This window comes from Vicia villosa, linkage group LG1 (assembly GCF_029867415.1).
Source record: "Vicia villosa cultivar HV-30 ecotype Madison, WI linkage group LG1, Vvil1.0, whole genome shotgun sequence".
NCBI lineage: Eukaryota > Viridiplantae > Streptophyta > Magnoliopsida > Fabales > Fabaceae > Vicia > Vicia villosa.
The window spans coordinates 183,817,317-183,840,626 of record NC_081180.1 but is presented as its reverse complement, the minus strand read 5'-3'; the positions used below and the strand labels follow the sequence as shown (position 1 = coordinate 183,840,626).

Here is a 23,310-nt window from a genome sequence, read left to right as displayed (position 1 = left end):
ATATGTTAAGGCAAAACAATCCATATGCCAATACATATAATCCAGGATGGAAAAATCATCCTAACTTTGCATGGAAGGATCAACAAGGAAACTTTCAAAAGCAATGATCAACCCAGTTTCAAGTTCCAGCTCAGACACAACAATACAGACCTCCACAACAACAACCTCCATATCAGCAACAGTTCCAGCACCACCCACAACAGTTCCAAACTCAAGGTCAACAACAGGTACCAAAGAAAGCAGATTGGGAAATCGCTTTTGAAAAGATGGCCGCTCACAATTCTCAATTCCAAGAGGAAACAAGGAGCACTCTTAGGAACACAGGAGCTTCAATCAAAAATCTGGAAATTCAAATGAGTCAGATTGCACAACAAATGACTAACACTCAACCACAGGGTGCCTTACCAAGTGCTACGGTTACTAATCTCAGAGACAATAATCATGTGAACGCTGTGACAACAAGGAGCAATAAATCGAAGGAAACACATGAGAAAAACTCTGATGAAGAGGATATGTTGATTGAAGTAGATGTGGAGATTAAAGAAAATGAGGTAGTAAGAAAAGAGGTCACAGGTGAAGAAGGTGTAGTCAAAGAAAAAGTTGCTACACCTAAACCAGCGGTTAGACTTCCTTTCCCCACAAGGAATAAGAAGAAAGAACAACATGAGAAAAACTTTGAGAAGATGTTCAAGAAACTTGAGCTAAATATTCCATTCTTAGAGGCACTGGAGCAAATGCCTACCTATGCGAAGTTCATGAAAGATATAATTTCAAAGAAGCGAACAATCGACAGTGACCCGATTATTCTAACTGAAACTTGTAGTGCTATTTTGCAGGTAATGAAGATCCCAGTTAAAAAGAGAGATCGAGGTTCAGTAACGATCCCATGCACAATTGGTGATAGGTCTTTCAAGAAAGCTTTGATCGATTTGGGGGCAAGTGTGAGTCTTATGCCATTATCCATTTACAAAAGATTGGGAATAGGTAAAGTACAAGATACTCGAATGACACTTCTGTTTGCTGACCAATCCGTTAAAAGACCCTACGGAGTGGTAGAAGATGATGTTAGTGAAAATCGACAAGTTCGTGTTTCCGGTAGATTTTGTTATTCTAGAGATGCCCGAAGATGAGGAGATACCAATCATTTTGGGAAGACCTTTTCTAGAAACCGGGAGATGCTTGATCGACATAGAAGAAGGTACAATGACTTTGAAAGTTTATGATGAAGAATTGAAGATTGATGTGCGAAACACTATGAAGTACAAGGATGATGTTGCCACGAGTCAACACATTGAAGTAATTGAGCAAATTTGTGATGAAGAAAACTCTTTGACAACACAGAAGCTACCTTTAGAAAGAGTTCTGAGTCTATCAATCTTCGAAGAGGAGGAAATAATTGATGAAAAAGACAGTGAAGTTTTAGCCATGATGGAAACATCATTTGTCAAAAATTCTCGCCACAACCGATGGGAGGATCTAAGGCAACCATTAGTGGAAGGAAGTAAAGACGAGCCAAAGAAGGGGGCTGAACTAAAGCAATTACCGGAGAACCTCAAATACGTCTTTTTAGACACTGAAAGTAAGTGCCCGGCTATCATAAGTTCTCACCTTGAATTCCTTCAAGAGGATAAACTTGTCAAAGTCCTTAAAAAGCATAAAAGTGCTCTTAGATGGTCAATTAAAGACTTGAAAGGGATAAGTCCAACACTTTGCATGCACAAAATCTTAATGGAAGATGATCACAAACCGGTTGTCCAACCTCAACGACGACTAAATCCAGCGATGAAGGAGGTGGTTAGAAAGGAGGTGGTAAAACTTTTGGACGCAGGGATGATCTATCCAATATCTGACAGTTCATGGGTGAGTCCAGTGCATGTGGTGCCTAAGAAAGGTGGAACTACGGTAATCAAGAATGAAAAGAATGATTTGATTCCCACAAGAACAGTTACAGGGTGGAGAGTCTGTATAGACTACCGAAGATTAAATCTAGCAACTAGAAAAGATCACTTTCTGTTACCTTTCATCGACCAGATGTTAGAAAGGTTAGCGGGTCACGACTATTATTGTTTCCTCGATGGATACTCGGGGTATAATCAGATAGCTGTTGCACCAGAAGACCAAGAGAAGACCACATTTACATTCCCTTTTGGTATTTTCGCCTACAGAAGAATGCCATTCGGGTTATGTAATGCCCCAGCCACATTTCAGATATGTATGCAATCTATCTTTGCAGATATGCTTGAGAAACATATGGAAGTATTCATGGATGATTTCTCGGTTTTTGGTAAGTCTTTTGATAATTGTTTAACTAACCTTGCTCTTGTTCTAGAAAGACGCCAACAGACCAACTTAATCCTCAACTGGGAGAAGTGCCATTTCATGGTACGTGAAGGTATAGTGTTGGGTCACAAAATTTCTCACAAAGGAATAGAAGTTAACCAAGCAAAGATAGAGGTAATAGCAAAACTGCCTCCCCCCATGAACGAAAAAGGTATTCGAGGCTTCTTAGGGCATGCGGGTTTTTACCGTAGGTTCATAAGAGACTTCTCAAAAATTGCAAAACCATTAATGACACTGTTAGTTAAAGACAAAGCCTTCGTTTTTCGATAAAGAGTGTGCCATAGCATTTGATACTATAAAACAAAAATTGGTGTCGGCACCAATTGTTGTAGCCCCGGATTGGTCTCTACCTTTTGAGATCATGTGTGATGCCAGTGATATTGCAGTAGGGGCGGTTCTAGGACAGTGTAGAGAAAAGTTACTACATGTTATTTACTACGCAAGTCATGTGTTGAACCCTGCACAGATGAACTATGCAACTACTGAGAAGGAGTTGCTAGCGGTTGTTTATGCCTTTGATAAGTTCAGGCAATATCTGTTGGGTTCTAGAGTCATTGTTTATACTGACCATGCTGCCTTGAAGTATCTTTTTGCTAAACAGGACTCTAAACCAAGGTTGCTAAGATGGATCTTGCTCCTTCAGGAGTTTGATGTGGAGATTCGTGACAAGAAAGGGTCTGAAAACACTGTGGCCGACCACTTGTCTCGCATGTCACCTATTGAAGAAACGGGAGATACGCGCCCAATAAAGGACGAGTTCACTGATGAACATATCCTCGCTGTTATTGGTGTGCCTTGGTTCGCCGACTATGCGAACTATTTGGTAGGTGGTATTATACCTGAAGATTTTGACTCTAACCGAAAGAAAAAGTTTTTACATGATTGCAGGTTCTACTTGTGGGATGATCCATTCCTATACAAGAAGGGACTAGATGGCTTGATCAGAAGATGTGTACCCGAGGAGGAACAAAGGGATGTGCTAAAAGCATGCCATGATTCCGAATATAGAGGACATTTCAGTGGTGATAGAACGGCTACAAAGGTCCTACAATCTGGTTTATATTGGCCCACACTATTCAAAGACGCTCAAAGCATTGTGAAAGAATGTGATAGGTGTCAAAGAACAGGGAATATTTCCAAAAGAATCCAGATGCCGCAGAAGGGTATACTTGAAGTGGAATTGTTCGATGTGTGGGGAATCGATTTCATGGGACCTTTTCCACCATCTTTTGGAAAGAACTACATCCTTGTAGCTGTTGATTACGTCTCCAAGTGGGTTGAAGCAGTCGCTCTACCCACAAATGATGCGAAGGTGGTAGTAAACTTTCACAAAACCAATATCTTCTCAAGATTTGGGGTTCCCAGAGCACTCATAAGCGATGAAGGCACCCACTTCTTAAACAAGTTGATAGAGAATTTGTTGAAAAAGTACAATGTGAAACATAAGATTGCCACTGCATATCATCCTCAAACCAGTGGTCAGGTGGAGGTTTCGAACAGGAAAATCAAGCAGATTCTCGAAAAGACTGTTAATGCTTCGAGAAAAGATTGGTCTATGAAACTTGAAGACGCACTATGGGCGTACAGAACAGCATTCAAAACCCCCATTGGTATGTCCCCGTATCAACTAGTTTATGATAAGGCGTGCCATCTCCCTCTTGAACTTGAGCACAAAGCATTTTGGGCTACCAAATACTTGAACTATGATCTGGCAAAAGCAGGTGAATTACGGATTCTTCAACTCCATGAACTAGAAGAATTCTGTGATCAAGCCTATGAGAATGCTAAGGTTTATAAAGAGCAGACCCGGAAATGGCATGATCAGAGAATAAAACAGAAAGTATTCTGGGAAGGCTAGTTAGTGCTTCTATTCAACTCCAGGCTTAAACTTTTTCCTGGGAAATTAAAATCCCGGTGGTCTGGTCCGTTTGTGGTACAAACGGTATTCCCTCATGGTGCGGTGGAAATTAAAAATCCAAACAATGGAGATGTTTTCAAGGTGAATGGACAACGGTTGAAGCCCTACTATACTGGAGTAGGAGCAGGAGTGATCGATCATTTGCGTCTCACCGGATGAGGTGTAGACCGTCGAGCCATGCGACGTTAAACGAAGCGCTCCGTGGGAGGCAACCCACGCTTGTTTTCTTTAACACTTTTTCTATGTTCTATTTTGTTTTATTTTAGGTGGTAAAGTTTGGACCAGTAGGCGCAACTCGAATAACAAAGCACGACGATTGTTCAAGTTTGATGCATAGAAGAACATCAACACGGGCGCCCGTGTGCAGCAACACGGCCCGTGTTGAGTCAGTACGCAGAAAAGAAAAAAAAAATTTGCAGTGAAGCTACAGCACCAGCAACACGAGCGCCCGTGTGCAGCAACACGGCCCGTGTTGCCCCTCAGCACTCTTTCTTTGAAAAAACAGACTATTCACACGGGTGACCGTGTACATGCACACGGACCGTGTGGTCTATGCGGGGGCAGAAATTTGAATTTTTTTTTTGGCCATCTATGTGGACCCCATCTGCATTATAACCATCTTCTCCTTCATTCCACTCATTCTCCCACTTCTCACTCTCTTCCTTCATGAAAACCTAGCCTCCACCTTCACAAACCTCACTCTACCACCACCAACCACTCACTTAAACACTATAGTGCCTTCACGAAAGTTTCTCTACTCTCCATCCTCTACACTTCTATCGGTTTAGATTTTAATTTTGTGCAATTTTAATTTTTCGAATTTTTCTTTGTTGTGTTGTTTGTCTCTTGTTTTCAATTTTCTTGCAGAGACCTTATCATGCCTCCCCGAAAGACAACCCATCGCCGCAACGTCAGGGATGATTTCGCTGAATCCTCCCAACCAAGGCAGCGGGTCCTTCGCGCCCCTAGTCGCGCAACCGGTCGTAGTGGGAATCAAGAAGAGAATGCCCATGGCATTACATTTGCCATTCATGAACACAAAGCAAGGTATGATGTTTTAGTTCAGTGTAAATTAGTCCCGACCCGATATATCTGTGATGACTCACTTGTCAAGTTAGGCCTTAAAGATGAAGTATACCGTATGTTTCACAACATCGGGTTGTTTCCCTTTATGTTATTTGAGGCACCGACTTATGAAGGCCTAACTCTTGAATTTCTGAGCACTGTGGAATTTAAATTGAGACACAAATGGAATGGCTCCGAATTGGAGTATTTTGGTGATCTGGAATTTTATATGTTTGGAAATAAGCATACTTTATTTGTGGAAGAGGTTGGGGCGGCCCTTAAATTACCGTCCGCTGGACCGGGAGCCCCACCCGAAACATTTCCTGCTTGTGAATTTTGGGAAGCCATCACAAGTTCAGCTGGGTACAATCCAAGCAGGGCTAAGGCCTCAGGGATTCATAACCCTTGTTTCAGATATGCTCAGAAAGGTTTGGCTTTTACCTTATTTGGGAGAGGAGATAGTACAGGGGTCTGTGCGAGGAGAGAGCTGTTTCTGTTGCATAACATGATTGAGGTAAGTCGAGTGAATATAGCGGCCTTTGCTGCTAACCACCTAAAGCAAGTTGGGAATGCTTCTACTAGAGAGATCTCAGTCGGTGGGATGATCTCTCAATTGGCTGAGCACTTGAATTATAGCCAGCTATTGATTGAGGAACCCTCGATACCGGGTTAGAAGATTGACTTGCAAACTCTTTTCAATCAAAGGATGATTGTGGTAAAGCCCGGGTACTTCTTCCTCACTGTTCATGGGCAACATATTATGGCACTACCTGCACCCGATAGTATTTCTATTACAAATCGTGCTAACTGGTTGTATGTAGCTACAGGTCAATATATGGGTGAAAGCCCTCCACATGATCATAATTTTGCAGATGACGACATGGAGGATGACATTCCAACCCAAGATCACCCTGTCCCGCCTCCTCAGCAGTTCTTCCAACACACTGCTAGGTCATCCTCCATGACTCCGGATCAATGGGGGTAGGTACAAACAGAGATTGGCGCTCTCCGTACCGAGCAAACACGACAAGGTGTTGAGTTGTTCCGACAAGGAGCTGTGGTGGATGATGTCTAAGAGATGATGCGACGCCTTATGTTGCAATTTCCTCAGGATCCTCCTCCTCCACCACCGTTTCAGTAAGCAAGGTAATCTCCGTCACACTGGAATTAAAACATTGAGGACAATGTTTCGTTCAGGTGTGGGGGAGGTTCTTTTGTTATTTTATTGCTTTGCTTTCCGTTTTGAATTCATAGTTTAGTTTGTTTGATTTGATTATGTTTATTTCTCTTACTTTTATTTTTAAGTGTGTTTCTTTCAAGTTTGTATGGTGCGGTGCCGTCATGGTATTACCAGATGATGGATACAAGTCGGAAGGGAGCGAACTAATAGTTAGTGGTTGAACAACACATTCCACACTTGATCTCCGCAGGCACCACGGAAGCTGACACAATCAAAGGGAAGAAGGTAGGACGCAAAAAGTCAACACTGAACCAAGAGAGAAGTATGGTGTACTTTAGATGAAAGGAAACCGCAGGATGTAACACCCCAATTCTACCCAAAGCATTTAGGCAAGAAAATATCAGAGTATTAAAATTTCATACAACACAATTAGGATGTTACACTAAGTAACCAAACAAACACCTAGAAAATAAACGGACATCACCGATGTCAAAAGCATACACACCTGCCAATAACATGATACATAACACACGGAAGATATGAACATATATATATACGTATAGCTCTCACTCTCAAAGAGGAGTTTTCCAAAATAAAGTGTTTACAATACACATCAACACATTATCACATATACATGTTCAAAGAGTCATATATAAATAAATAACAACAGACTCCCGACTCCCCGGTGTTACGTATCAGAGCAACTGACAAGACCGACTGGAGAACTACCTCTTCCAAAAGACTCCCAAAGCGGCTAATCTGCAGGATGCCACTCAAGCATCAAATCAGCAGAAGGGTGAGAATATAATTCATAATGAAAGCATGACAATTATAGTAATGCCAACAAGTATCATCAAGAATCATACAACAAAGTAATCCACTCATTCAACCACAATCAATATATAAGTAATGTGACACATGAATGATAACATAAAATTATACAGACAGACAATGATGAATGAGACTCGACTATGCATATGCATGTGGTACCAAATCCAGAGTAAAACTCCCCTTGTCATTATGACAAATACACCTTTGCCGAGCATTATGCTGGGACTTCTTTCCCTCAGGAAAATACACCTTTGTCGAGCATCAAGCTACGACTAAACGTCATCGAGCATTTAGCCCCCACTGATGACCTCTTGCCACTAGGGCAAATACACCTTTTTACCGAGCATTAAGCCCCCACTGGTAATAATTGCCAATTCAGGCCACCTGCTAATAGCATTCCGCCATTAACGTAATGAAATGTTATGCTGTGCAAATATATGACTCTATTACACGACAACAACATCATCAACAATATAACACGGTCACATACCCACGTTACACCGTTTATATTCTATCCAAAAGGATACATCACCAATTAATAACATCGTTATCAATTACATCACACCATAATTACCACACAGGCATTAATAAGCGCACAACACACATTCACCGTTCAAACATACTGGCCACATCGGCATAGATGAACGTATAACACACTTATACACATCAAATTAATATTGGCCATCGGCCCACAACTTCATCAATACATAACACATATGAACATGATCTCATGTTATCGACAACTAATCACATACCTCGTACCAATACGATAACATTCACACAACACATCATCATGATTTATCATGCACTAGTTCACAAAACCATTTATGAAAATCAACCAACCACTACTACATCCTACATCATTAACAATTGCAACCAAGCACTATGATTATTTACCAATCATATCGCGCATATAAACAATTATGTGATTTCATCAACAACACTCATAACCAATTAATAACAAGCTAACCAAGCCTATACTATCATATAGAACATCCAACTAGCTTCCTAACACTTCGAACGGCGTACGAAACGGAGCTACGGATCAAAAGTTACAAGGTTTCAAAGTTTGGAAAACATAAACATACTTCATAAGTTAACCCTACATAGTTCTATCACTAAATCCTAATAAAAATAATAGGAGAACACATCCTATGAATCATTTAATTAGATAATAATATAGTTCATTGCGTTAGCTTTCCAACGCTTCGAACGGCGACAAAATCGGAGTTACGGTTCAAGAGTTACGAAGTTTCAAAGTTTTGGAAAAACAGAAAAAGCTGTCATCCGCTTCAGCTCCGCTCAGCGGACCTTCGCAGAGAATTTTCTGCAACAGAACCTCCGCTCAGCGGACCCACCTCCGCTCAGCGGACCCGCGTAAACCCAGAAAAAACCAGAACGCACCAGAACTGTTCCAAGCCCCTTATACCCACTAAAACCACTCCCAAACATCATTATAACACTAATACAACACATACAAACCATAGAAACAACCTATTATCACACTTTTCATGGTTAATTCACCAATCTATCCCAAAACCTAACTTTTTATACAAACTCAATCAAGCCATAGAAAAAGAAAACAAACATGATCAATCACCACAACACAACAAGGATATCATTTATTCATCATACAATCATTCTCAAACAAACTTAGATCAAACAAAGATCACACAAGAAAATTGTGGAAATTGGAACAAGAAGAACAAGAACAAGAACAAGACTATAAGAATCATACATCCAAGATAAATTAGATTCACCCCGTTACCTTGCTATAGCAACGATCGGAACTCGATTCGGTTGAGAATCCTCCATTTTCTCTTGTTTTCCCCTTTGCTCTCCTTCTTCTTCTCTTCTCTTTCTTTCTCTTCTTTTTCTTTCCGTTCTCTTTCCTTTCTCACAAATATCTCCTTCTTATAAGGAAAATATCTATCCCGCGGAAATGACCAAAATGCCCCTACGCTCAAATATCGTTCAAACGCCCCAAAACGCGGAATATTACCTTAATAATATTTCCGGTACCAAAAATATGAAAACCTTCAATTAAATATTAGTCCGCCATCCCGAACTAATACCGACTGAAACAACTCCAAAAACGGTAAAATTCCAATAGATGTCACAAACGTCCAAATTAAGCATATACTTATTTTCCGGGCGTTACAACTCTCCCCCACTTAGAAGATTTCCGTCCTCGGAAATATCCCAAACACAAACAAACTTGGATACGCCCTTGCCTTCGACTAACCAACTATCAAGCCACGAAAGCAACGACACAATCAGCACCAACAACAAATCACTCTTGCTAAAAGCAAAACAACCAAAACACAACAACGACAACGAGATGCAATGCCCATACAATGCACTCATCGACTAACACCAAAACACAAGAAATAACCAAGACACAGACAACAACCCGGTCGCACAACATCCAAATAACCATGCCAAGACATAGCAGTCAAACATGTAACCAAAACATCTGGTGGTCTTATAATTCCTACCACATCCACTGTCCACAATTTGAACTCTAACAATTCCTACACACACGAACCACGTCATTTCACGCTTCCGATGCGCACTCTGATCTCCCACAACAAACAGATTTACCAATTCCATAACCATCTTCCAGCTCCTTCTAGTATTCACCAGAAACTCATTGTTCTCTCTTAACATACTCAACCTCTTAATCTGCTGTGTCAGCTTGCACACCAGACAAAAGTCTTTGTATTATCCAATCAAAGGCAAAAAGCTAATCCAAACACATCCTTGTTTCACAACACAAGCCCTCATAGATCCTTAAGTGACCAAACCGCCCTCTCAGTCTGACCATCCGTTTGAGGATGATACGCCAAATTCAAACGCAACTTCGTACCCAAAGTACTTTGCGAACCTTCTCAAAATTTCCGAAATAAACCTCGGATCTCAATCTAAACAATACCTTTCGAAACACCATGCAAACAAACAAACCAACAAACAATTTTATCAACATACCACTCGCCAGTACTTCCATCGGTTAATCCATTCTTATCGAAATAACGTAAGCAGATTTCGTCAATATATCCACAATGACCCAAATCGCCTCACAATTACTCGACGTCCTCGGCAAACCAGAAACAAAATCCATAGAAATGCTATTCCACTTCTACTCAGGAATGGATAACAGTTACATGAAACCAGACGACTCCTGACAAGTCAAACACAAATAAACAAATCCCTTCATATCCTTCTTCATTACCTTGCCACTAAAAATGACCTTCTCAAATCTTGATACATCTTAGTAGCATCAGGATGAATACTCAAATCACTATGACACGCCTCATCCAAAGTCCTCTTTTCAAATCCGAACATTAGGAATACAACCTTGATCATGACATCCCATAACATTGTTGTTATCAATCCGAAGATCACCATCTTTATCTTTGACTAATAAATGTCATCTTATCAACCCATTCGAATCCGATTCCTGACCTTTTCTAATCTCATCAAGAATACCATAAGTAAGCTTCCACATAAAAAGCTCAACACTTGAAGAAGTCGCTTTACAAATCAAACTCAAATCTCACAACTGTTTCAACAATCACCATACTCGAATCATCAACATAGACGTATGCAATGGTTTCTTATAATCAACTCGTTCTGATCAAACGAATGCTTCAAACTCTTGTAGTCACTTACACACACAAATCTCGATCCGAATAATTAGTGCCTTCAAATTTCCCAAACAGAAATAACAACTGCCAACTCTAAATCTGGTGACAGATAAATCCTTTCAAAAATCTTAACTCGCATAAAGGCATAAACCACCACTTACCCCTTGAACATTCACTTCACTCAACCAAAACCTCACATAAGGAAACTTGGCAAACAAATTCTTCTTCCCAACACGGACAAAACAATTCTCAAATACTTAGCATGATCCTCTTCACACTGATGATACCCATACCTCAAATCAAACTTGCAAAACAAACAAGCTCCAACCAACTTGATTCGTCAAAATATCAATCCTCGAAAGTGGATACTTTTCCTTAATTGTCACTTTTCTCAATTGTCTAAAATCGACACGAAGCCTCATAGAACCTTCCTTCTTAACCAACAAAACATGTGTACTCTACGACGACACACTCGAACGAACAAACCTCTTCTCAAGAAAATCCTTAAGTTGACTCCTCAACTCTTCCAATTCAGAAGTTGGCATCCGATACGGAACCCTCAACACAACAATAGTTCTAGGAACTAAATCCGTCAAAATAGAACTCCAAGACAGAATTCCTCTTTTCAACGATGAATCAATTAAACCTTCAAGAAACACTTATACAAATGCACAACTATCCGCAATTCCCAGAATTGCTCTTCTTCAAGAACATCCAAAATCGTCGACAACATAAACAACGTCGTACCACCTTGCACCGACTCATTCACTTCCAATATTATCAAACTAGCCAGGTAAGCCTATCATGTCCAATACGATCCCGTCTACTATCAACAAGAGATTAAGGGTGATCAAGTCCTCAATTTGTCAATAGGTAGCCGACAATCATAATAGAGTATAAACTATCAGTACCAACATAATAATATTCTTTTCCAACTTTTGCTCATAGCACAGAAGCACTATGATTCCATAATTCACAAATCTCTCAAGATCATCTGAACCAGCTAACACCGACGTCCGGTAACTACGTACCAAAACACTTCTAACAAATCCCAAGAATAAAATTCCCGAGATCCTACTCAACTCTTCATACTCCTAATTCTTACTCGAGTTTCCAAAACGTTTCTAACAACGTCAACTCACACAAGGCTACTCAAACAACAACTTCATAGTCCATCAGTAGCGTTAGAGCATCACAACTCTCTAAATTCCATTCCTTAGAAATAACCAAAATCTACTCCGAGACACTCCAACTTGATTAACAACCAAAGTCTTAAGTCCAAGTCGCCTTCACTTCAGAAAACAACAAATTCCAACAACACTAGTACTGCTGCCCTCAGTAGCATACTAACATCTTGCAACTGAAACATATCTGAGGAGCATATGTTCTCCCCCACTTAGCTTCAAACCATACCTGCATACAACCGGCTAGAGGCACAACAAGTACTGACAGTGATCCACACACTTATCACGTACTGAGGAATTAAACAACATTAGACAACACTGGCCGGACAGACCGACCTGCTCTGATACCACTAATGTAACACCCCAATTCTACCCAAAGCATTTAGGCAAGAAAATATCAGAGTATTAAAATTTCATACAACACAATTAGGATGTTACACTAAGTAACCAAACAAACACCTAGAAAATAAACGGACATCACCGATGTCAAAAGCATACACACCTGCCAATAACATGATACATAACACACGGAAGATATGAACATATATATATATACGTATAGCTCTCACTCTCAAAGAGGAGTTTTCCAAAATAAAGTGTTTACAATACACATCAACACATTATCACATATACATGTTCAAAGAGTCATATATAAATAAATAACAACAGACTCCCGACTCCCCGGTGTTACGTATCAGAGCAACTGACAAGACCGACTGGAGAACTACCTCTTCCAAAAGACTCCCAAAGCGGCTAATCTGCAGGATGCCACTCAAGCATCAAATCAGCAGAAGGGTGAGAATATAATTCATAATGAAAGCATGACAATTATAGTAATGCCAACAAGTATCATCAAGAATCATACAACAAAGTAATCCACTCATTCAACCACAATCAATATATAAGTAATGTGACACATGAATGATAACATAAAATTATACAGACAGACAATGATGAATGAGACTCGACTATGCATATGCATGTGGTACCAAATCCGGAGTAAAACTCCCCTTGTCATTATGACAAATACACCTTTGCCGAGCATTATGCTGGGACTTCTTTCCCTCAGGAAAATACACCTTTGTCGAGCATCAAGCTACGACTAAACGTCATCGAGCATTCAGCCCCCACTGATGACCTCTTGCCACTAGGGCAAATACACCTTTTTACCGAGCATTAAGCCCCCACTAGTAATAATTGCCAATTCAGGCCACCTGCTAATAGCATTCCGCCATTAACGTAATGAAATGTTATGCTGTGCAAATATATGACTCTATTACACGACAACAACATCATCAACAATATAACACGGTCACATACCCACGTTACACCGTTTATATTCTATCCAAAAGGATACATCACCAATTAATAACATCGTTATCAATTACATCACACCATAATTACCACACAGGCATTAATAAGCGCACAACACACATTCACCGTTCAAACATACTGGCCACATCGGCATAGATGAACGTATAACACACTTATACACATCAAATTAATATTGGCCATCGGCCCACAACTTCATCAATACATAACACATATGAACATGATCTCATGTTATCGACAACTAATCACATACCTCGTACCAATACGATAACATTCACACAACACATCATCATGATTTATCATGCACTAGTTCACAAAACCATTTATGAAAATCAACCAACCACTACTACATCCTACATCATTAACAATTGCAACCAAGCACTATGATTATTTACCAATCATATCGCGCATATAAACAATTATGTGATTTCATCAACAACACTCATAACCAATTAATAACAAGCTAACCAAGCCTATACTATCATATAGAACATCCAACTAGCTTCCTAACACTTCGAACGGCGTACGAAACGGAGCTACGGATCAAAAGTTACAAGGTTTCAAAGTTTGGAAAACATAAACATACTTCATAAGTTAACCCTACATAGTTCTATCACTAAATCCTAATAAAAATAATAGGAGAACACATCCTATGAATCATTTAATTAGATAATAATATAGTTCATTGCGTTAGCTTTCCAACGCTTCGAACGGCGACAAAATCGGAGTTACGGTTCAAGAGTTACGAAGTTTCAAAGTTTTGGAAAAACAGAAAAAGCTGTCATCCGCTTCAGCTCCGCTCAGCGGACCTTCGCAGAGAATTTTCTGCAACAGAACCTCCGCTCAGCGGACCCACCTCCGCTCAGCGGACCCGCGTAAACCCAGAAAAAACCAGAACGCACCAGAACTGTTCCAAGCCCCTTATACCCACTAAAACCACTCCCAAACATCATTATAACACTAATACAACACATACAAACCATAGAAACAACCTATTATCACACTTTTCATGGTTAATTCACCAATCTATCCCAAAACCTAACTTTTTATACAAACTCAATCAAGCCATAGAAAAAGAAAACAAACATGATCAATCACCACAACACAACAAGGATATCATTTATTCATCATACAATCATTCTCAAACAAACTTAGATCAAACAAAGATCACACAAGAAAATTGTGGAAATTGGAACAAGAAGAACAAGAACAAGAACAAGACTATAAGAATCATACATCCAAGATAAATTAGATTCACCCCCTTACCTTGCTATAGCAACGATCGGAACTCGATTCGGTTGAGAATCCTCCATTTTCTCTTGTTTTCCCCTTTGCTCTCCTTCTTCTTCTCTTCTCTTTCTTTCTCTTCTTTTTCTTTCCATTCTCTTTCCTTTCTCACAAATATCTCCTTCTTATAAGGAAAATATCTATCCCGCGGAAATGACCAAAATGCCCCTACGCTCAAATATCGTTCAAACGCCCCAAAACGCGGAATATTACCTTAATAATATTTCCGGTACCAAAAATATGAAAACCTTCAATTAAATATTAGTCCGCCATCCCGAACTAATACCGACTGAAACAACTCCAAAAACGGTAAAATTCCAATAGATGTCACAAACGTCCAAATTAAGCATATACTTATTTTCCGGGCGTTACACAGGACACCAAGAGCACCTTGAAGCATGCAAGCTTAACCGACCCGGTGAGATTTCAGAGCCAAATTCATAGCTCCACATGAGAGTCCAGTCAGGTATGGCACTATTCACTTTGATTTTGCGTATGTTCTCATAACACAAGCACACTACGAAAGCGCACACTGAGGCAAGTTTTTTTTTGTAACTCCGAGCCTTTGTAGCCATCCCGTATGCATGATATCCATCGTCACCCCTTTTGAGCCGTAATGTTTGTTTTGTTCATTGTTGTTATTCTTGTTACCACTCGCATTCTCACTGTCATGTTATCGCTCGGCATTAATGTTAGTCTCTTGAAGGACACGAAAGAATCTAAGTGTGGGGTTGTAAACCATTGAGAAAAGGGCAAGAAAAAAAATAGAAATAAAAGAAAAAAAAGAGAAGAGATGAATGTGGAACTTGTGAAAATCCAAAGAGAAGGTTTGAAAATCAAAACAAAGAAAAATCTTAGCCCTTGCCCACTTTTGTGAAAGACCATATAAGGTCCTAACCCCATTTTTACGATTCAAATCACTATGAGTAGAGAGGTGAACCCAACATAAATGCCAAGCACCAAAACCATTTGTTATCCCATTCCTTGTTTACCCCACTAAACCCAAGCCACGCTACAGCCCTAAGACCTCACGAAGTGTGTGTAATCTGTGTGTGTAGTGATTAGAGAATATATTCAAAGTTAAAAGTAATATGCATGCCTTGGTACTGTGAGTGTAGACACTTTAACCCGGAGAGATTTTGTGAGATTGTGAAAAGCTTGCAGGTGAAAAAGTGTTCGAAAGTGATAATGCGGTTGATAGTTTGAAGAAGGAAACCATAAACTCGATTGCTAAGTGAAGGAACTTTGCGAAGTACCTGATTGTGTTGTGGAGAAACGAATCTCGTCGGTGACCTTTGTTTTGCCTCGATACATCACTTGAGGACAAGCAATGAGATAAGTGTGGGGTTGTGATCGGTCACCATTTCTAGTAAGTTTCCGCACCTTTTTCCGACCAAAATTCGTAATCTTGGTAATACTAAGTGGCATTGGCATATGTTTTTAAAGTAATTTTCGTGTTTTTCAGTTGTGTGACTTTGTTGCATTTTAATGCGTTTTGAGTATTACAAAAGTGTCGTTTTATGCGCTGGTTGTTAGTTTGTTTTTGGCCAGGTTGATGCACGGGAGAGATAGGAACTTATGGCGCGCACGTGTGCATGCACACGGTCCGTGTCAAAAAGTGGCTGGAAAAGCAATTTTGAAGAAAAGGCAGAGGTTTCACACGGGCACCCGTGTGCAGGCACGCGGACCGTGTGGAAAGATGCGTGGAATGTGTGTTTTTGGCCCAGGAGCAGACAAACAACACGGGCGCCCGTGTGCAGCAACACGGCCCGTGTTGTTGAGGCGTGCTGATTTTATTTTCCTTACTTTCCTCACTTAAAGGGGACCAGTAAGGGTATTTTTGGTACTTCAGTTTCAACCTGAATGGAAGTGAGTTATAAGAAGAACCTTAGGGCAAAAGAGAGGACACTTTTGATAGATTGTAATAGAGAATTGTAGAGAAGAAAAGAGACGGAAGCGAGATTTTGGAAGGCGAAGAGATTCAACAGTGGACACCATTGAAGATCTAGTTCTCCCAATTAATTGTAATGTCTAAACTTTTTCACTTGTGTTTCTTGAATACTATGATAGGCTAAACCCCCCAATGCTAGGGGGTGTCCCTGATTCGATCTGTAATAACTCTGGATTTGGTATTTCGTTAATTTAAAGTTCGTATTATTCAATTCAATTGTATAATGTTTATAATGCTTTCTTTATCGGACCAATAAGGATTGTTCTGTGGTTAACAATTCGTAGGACTACAATTGTTAGGGTTTGTATACAATTGAACCTTATAATTATCACCTAGGACTAGGGATATAATCAGGTTATTCAGAAATTCTTGATAAATTAACGATTTGGTTTTGTCCTATTTCTCTAAGGACTTAAGTAATCGGATTTTAAGCCAAATAAGATTTTCACTAAGGACTTAGGATAATCATGCTTGAGAATGAATAATTGAACCATATGAACGGATTAAAGAAATCTTCATCGAGAGGAATTAGAGAGAGAATCACACACCCTACCTTAGCATTATTTTCTCGTAATCAAAGTTCAGTTTTAATTTCCAATATTTCTTAGCATTTTACTCGCTTTAGCTAATCATTTGAAACAACACCCTTATGATATTTTGTTTGATTGACTGAGTGCAACCACTTGTATTTCCTACGCAATCCTCGTGATCGATACTTGGGGTAAAACCCATTATTACTACATCGGTGAAAATAGTTCACTTGCTATTTTTCCGATCATGTCAGATCTTCTGCCTCCGGAAGATTCTCTTCTGTCAGGCTTCTTTGAACTTCTTAAGCTCTTGAACTTCCTTTGCTTGCTCTTCCAGAGATGGTTTACCCTTCTGGAGATCATGGACAGTTCATCTTCTTCTTCTTATTCTGATTCTTCAGAATCTACTTCTTCAGCCTGAAAAGTGTTAGTGCATTTTTTATAACTAGATTTTAATGCAATAGACTTACCTTTCTTCTGAGGTTCATTAGCATCCAGCTCAATTTCATGACTCCTCAGAGCACTGATCAATTCTTCAAGAGAGACTTCATTCAGATTCTTGGCAATTTTGAAAGCAGTCACCATAGGACCCCATCTTCTTCGCAAGCTTCTGAAGATCTTCTTGACATGATAAGCCCTTGTGTATCCTTTGTCAAGAACTCTCAATCCAGTAGTTAGCGTTTGAAATCTTGAGAACATCTTCTCAATATTTTCATCATCCTCCATCTTGAAGGCTTCATATTTCTGGATCAAGGCAAGAGCTTTAGTCTCCTTGACTTGGGCATTTCCTTCATGGGTCATTTTCAATGACTCATATATATCATAGGTAGTTTCCCTATTAGATATCTTCTCATATTCAGCATGAGAGATAGCATTCAGCAAAACAGTCCTACACTTATGATGATTTTTGAATTGCATCTTTTGATCATCATTCATTTCTTGTCTTGTAAGCTTTACACCAGTAGCTTTCACTGGATGTTTGTAACCATCCATCAGTAGATCCCATAAGTCACCATCTAGACCAAGGAAGTAACTTTCAAGTTTATCTTTCCAGTGTTAGAACAAGATTTGTTCTGATCAATATTCTTAGTTTTGATGATAACAAGGATATGAATTTTGTGTGAGATAATGTGGTACTCTAATACATTGCAATTTCCATTTCAGGAAATATATAAAGAGTATGCACAAATCAGCGCTCAGAAGCTTTGTCTCAGAAGGTTCAGCATGCAACATCAGAACATGGTCTGGCAAGACATCAGAAGATGGTCAAGGCAGAATCAGAACATGGGTCTATGGAAGCATCAGAAGAACTTGGGATCAGAAGCAGAAGCACTGAAGTTCTCATGGTATCACGCTCAGAAGCATTTCAAGGTCAGAAGACAAGAAGATGCTATGCACCAAGCTGTTTGACTCTGATGATATTCAAATATTATATTCAAACATCAGATCAGAAGAAAGTACAGGTGGCAGGCTACGCTGACTGACAAAAGGAACGTTGGAAGCTATTAAAGGCAACGTCAGTAGACACAGCGTGAACAAGGCTCAAGGTAGTTGACAAAAGCGTGAAACATTAAATGCAAAGCTGTACGGAACACGCAAAGCATTAAATGTGCTCAACGGTCATCTTCTCAAACGCCTATAAATATGAAGTTCTGATGAGAAGCAAGGTTAACAACTCTGAATCAAATTCTGTGAATATTAACTTGCTGAAACGTTGTTCAATTCAAAGCTCAGAAACTTCATCTTCATCAAAGCTCACTACATTGCTGTTGTAATATATTAGTGAGATTAAGCTTAAACGTTAAGAGAAATATCACTGTTGTGATTATAGCTTTTAAGAAGCATTGTAAAACTCTTATTTGATTACATTAATTTGTAAGTAACTAGAGTGATCAAGTGTTGATCAGGATACTCTAGGAAGTCTTAGCTTGTGTCTAAGCAGTTGTAATTAGAGTGATCACGTGGTGGTCAGGATACTCTAAGAAAGCCTTAGCTTGTGTCTAAGCATTTGTTCGTGGAGTGATCAGGTTGTGATCAGGATACTCTAGAAGACTTAGTCGCGGACTAAGTGGAAAACCATTGTAATCTGTTGCGATTAGTGGATTAAATCCTCAGGTGAGGTAAATCACTCCGCAAGGGTGGACTGGAGTAGTTTAGTTAACAACGAACCAGGATAAAAATAACTGTGCAATTTATTTTTATCGCTCAAGTTTTTAAGACTACACTTATTCAAACCCCCCCTTTCTAAGTGTTTTTCTATCCTTCAATTGGCATCAGAGCGCCGGTTCTAAGGTGCAAGCACTTAACCGTGTTTAGAAAAGATTCAGGAAGAGAAAAACGCTTCAGTAAAAGATGGCTGGTGAAATTCCAACAAATCCAGCTGCATCTACATCTGGCTCTGCTGAGCAATACAATGGTAACAATGGTTATACTAGACCACCAATATTCGATGGTGAAAACTTTGAATATTGGAAAGATAAACTGGAAAGTTACTTTCTTGGTCTGGATGCTGATCTATGGGATCTTCTGTTGGATGGTTACAAACATCCTGTTAAAGCTACTGGTGTAAGGCTTACGAGAAGTGAAATGACTGATGATCAAAAGAAAGATTTCAAGAATCATCATAAATGCAGGACTGTTTTGCTGAATGCTATCTCTCATGCTGAGTATGAGAAGATATCTAACAGGGAAACTGCCCATGATATATATGAGTCTTTGAAAATGACCCATGAGGGAAATGCTCAAGTCAAGGAGACTAAAGCTCTTGCTCTAATCCATAAATATGAAGCCTTCAAGATGGAGGATGATGAAGACATTGAAAAGATGTTTTCAAGATTTCAAACTCTGACTGCTGGATTGAGAGTTCTCGATAAAGGCTACACCAAGGCTGATCATGTAAAGAAGATTATCAGAAGCTTACCCAGAAGATGGGGCCCAATGGTGACTACATTCAAGATTGCCAAGAATCTGAATGAAGTTTCTTTGGAAGAGCTTATCAGTGCCTTGAGAAGCCATGAAATTGAGCTGGACGCAAACGAGCCTCAGAAGAAAGGTAAGTCTATTGCATTAAAATCTAATATTAAAAAATGCACTAACGCTTTTCAGGCTAGAGAAGAAGATCCTGAAGAATCAGAATCTGAAGAAGAAGATGAACTGTCCATGATCTCCAGAAGGGTGAACCAACTCTGGAAGAGCAAGCAAAGGAAGTTCAGAGGCTTCAGAAGTTCAAAGAAATTTGAACGAGGAGAATCTTCTGGTGACAGAAGATCTGACAAGAAGAAGGCTGTCTGCTATGAGTGCAATGAGCCTGGACATTACAAGAACGAGTGTCCGAAACTTCAGAAGGAGAATCCCAAGAAGAAGTTTCATAAGAAGAAAGGTCTTATGGCAACATGGGATGATTCTGAATCAGAATCAGGATCAGACTCTGAAGGAGAGCAGGCAAACTTTGCGCTGATGGCGACAGAAGATGATGGATCAGAATCTACATCAGAATCAGATTCTGAAGAGGTATTTTCTGAACTATCTAGAGAAGAGTTAGTTTCCAGTCTAACAGAGCTTCTTGAATTAAAAGCTCATCTTAGTATCAAATACAAAAAGCTGAAAAAGCAATTTGAATTTGAAACCAAGAAGCTTGAGTTGGAAAATTCTGAATTAAAAGAAAAAGTTTTAAAATTATCCAATAATGTTGGATCTCCTTCTGATTCAGAAAAATCCACTCCCAGTCTGAATCATATTCTGAAAGAATATGATTTAAGTTTCAGGAAGTTCTTATCTAGAAGTATTGGCAGAAGTCAGCTAGCTTCTATGATATATGCTGTGTCTGGAAACAAGAGAGTTGGCATTGGTTATGAGGGTGAAATCCCATACAAGCTTGAATCTGTGGATGATATGAAAATATCATACAAGCCTCTGTATAACCAATTTAAATTTGGCCACTCCCATGATATTAAGCACACATCACATGCACAAAGCTTTCACTTAGCACATACCAAGAAGCATGTGACACAACCTAAGAAATATCATGGAACTCAGAATAAGAAATATCATACTGTTCCTCCTGCTAAATATTTTGCTAAACCCAAGTTCAATCAGAACTTGAGGAGAACTAACAAGAAAGGACCCAAGAAATTGTGGGTACCTAAGGAAAAGATTATTCCTATTGCAGATATCCTTGGCGGAAAAGAGGACAGAAAGCAAAATGTCATGGTATCTGGACTCTGGGTGCTCGCGACACATGACGGGAAGAAGGTCTACATTCCAAGACCTGGTGCTTAAACCAGGTGGAGAAGTCAAGTTTGGAGGAGATCAGAAGGGCAAAATCATTGGCTCTGGAACCATAAGTCTTGGTAACTCTCCTTCCATAACTAATGTACTTCTTGTAGAAGGATTAACGCATAACTTATTGTCCATAAGTCAATTGAGTGACAATGGTTATGATATAATCTTCAATCAAAAGTCTTGCAAGGCTGTAAGTCAGAAGGATGGCTCAATCCTATTTACAGGCAAGAGGAAGAACAACATTTATAAGATTCATCTTTCTGATCTTGAGAAGCAGAAGGTGACTTGTCTTATGTCTGTTTCTGAAGAGCAATGGGTCTGGCACAGAAGATTAGGTCATGCTAGTTTGAGAAAGATTTCTCAGATTAACAAACTAAATCTGGTCAGAGGACTCCCAAATCTGAAATACAAATCAGATGCTCTTTGTGAAGCATGTCAGAAGGGCAAGTTCTCCAGACCTGCATTCAAGTCTAAGAATGTGTTTCTACCTCAAGGCCGTTAGAACTCTTGCACATTGATCTGTTTGGCCCAGTCAAAACAGCATCTGTTAGAGGGAAGAAATATGGATTAGTCATCGTTGATGATTATAGCCGCTGGACGTGGGTAAAGTTCTTGAAACACAAGGATGAGTCTCATTCAGTGTTCTTTGAATTCTGCACTCAGATCCAATCTGAGAAAGAGTGTAAAATCATAAAGGTCAGAAGTGATCATGGTGGCGAATTTGAGAACAAATTCTTTGAGAAGTTCTTCAAAGAAAATGGTATTGCCCATGATTTCTCTTGTCCTAGAACTACACAGCAAAATGGAGTTGTAGAGCGAAAGAATAGGACTCTACAAGAAATGGCCAGAACCATGATCAATGAAACCAATATGGCTAAGCATTTCTGGGCAGAAGCAATAAACACTGCGTGTTATATTCAGAATAGAATCTCTATCAGACCTATTCTAAATAAGACTCCTTATGAATTGTGGAAGAACAGAAAGCCCAACATTTCATATTTCCATCCTTTTGGATGTGTATGTTTTATTCTGAATACTAAAGATCATCTTGGTAAGTTTGATTCTAAAGCACAAAAGTGTTTCCTTCTTGGATATTCTGAACGCTCTAAAGGCTACAGAGTATACAATACTGAAACATTGATTGTAGAAGAATCAATCAATATCAGGTTTGATGATAAGCTTGGTCTTGAAAAACCAAAGCAGTTTGAGAATTTTGCAGATTTTGATATTGATATATCAGAAGCAGCAGAACCAAGAAGCAAAGCTGCAGAAGCTGGCAGTCTCAGAAGCAATAGATCAGAAGATCAAGTTGCTGCATCTTTAGAGAATCTGATAATTTCTGAAGAACCAACTATCAGAAGATCACCTAGACTTGTTTCAGCTCACTCAGAAGATGTGATCCTTGGGAAGAAAGATGATCCTATCAGAACCAGATCATTTCTTAAAAATGACTATCATAAGCGGTGATCAGAATCAGAAGGCCTAAAGTCTATTCATATTTTACAGCTGTCATCCATTATCTGATGGTGAACACGTGTCTGTGCAGTTAGTACAGAGCGTGCAGTTGAAAAGACGCCGACCTAGGTAACTGTGTTAAATCATTTCATTTACCATGGTCTCTCTCCTAATGTCATTTCTCATTAAATGCATATTGATTTCTTTATTTTCAAATCTTTTAAATAACCCGCTTCATCTTCATTCCCTCTTTTTCTCTTTTTTCTCTCTCTCTTGTGCATCCCCTTCGTTGCATTTTTTTTTCAAACC

General features: G+C 39.5%; 1 pseudogene; it reads left to right on the top strand.

Moving 5' to 3' along the window:
• Window positions 1-266: 266 nt before the first annotated feature.
• Window positions 267-4,417, top strand: LOC131660918 (uncharacterized; annotated as a pseudogene).
• The last annotated feature ends 18,893 nt before the right edge of the window (window positions 4,418-23,310 follow it).